Genomic DNA, 336 nt, shown 5'->3' on the forward strand with positions numbered 1-336 from the left:
GAGAGAGAGAGAGAGAGAGAAATAGCAGAAGGCTTTCAATGTTCACCAGCTCGTGTCAGAACCATCGATCAGCCAAATCGAATCGAATCGAGTCGAGGCTATCAAGTTTTACTCGAAAGGGTCGGCGTTACCTCACAGCCGGAATTAATTGCTTCGACTAATATGGTTGCTTTAAAAGATCGATCCTTTCTCATTCATTCTACAAATTATAATCTCATTTCTCAAACTCTCATAATTCCTTTTTTCAAACTTTCATAATTCCTTTTTTCAATTATTATATAACAACAAAATTTCAGACTGCAGATTTTTATACAAAATTCTACTCTCTGTAGCTTC

Source organism: Ceratina calcarata, unplaced genomic scaffold (assembly GCF_001652005.2).
Source record: "Ceratina calcarata isolate Rehan_Ccalc_2016 unplaced genomic scaffold, ASM165200v1 scaffold336, whole genome shotgun sequence".
In the NCBI taxonomy this organism is placed as follows: domain Eukaryota; kingdom Metazoa; phylum Arthropoda; class Insecta; order Hymenoptera; family Apidae; genus Ceratina; species Ceratina calcarata.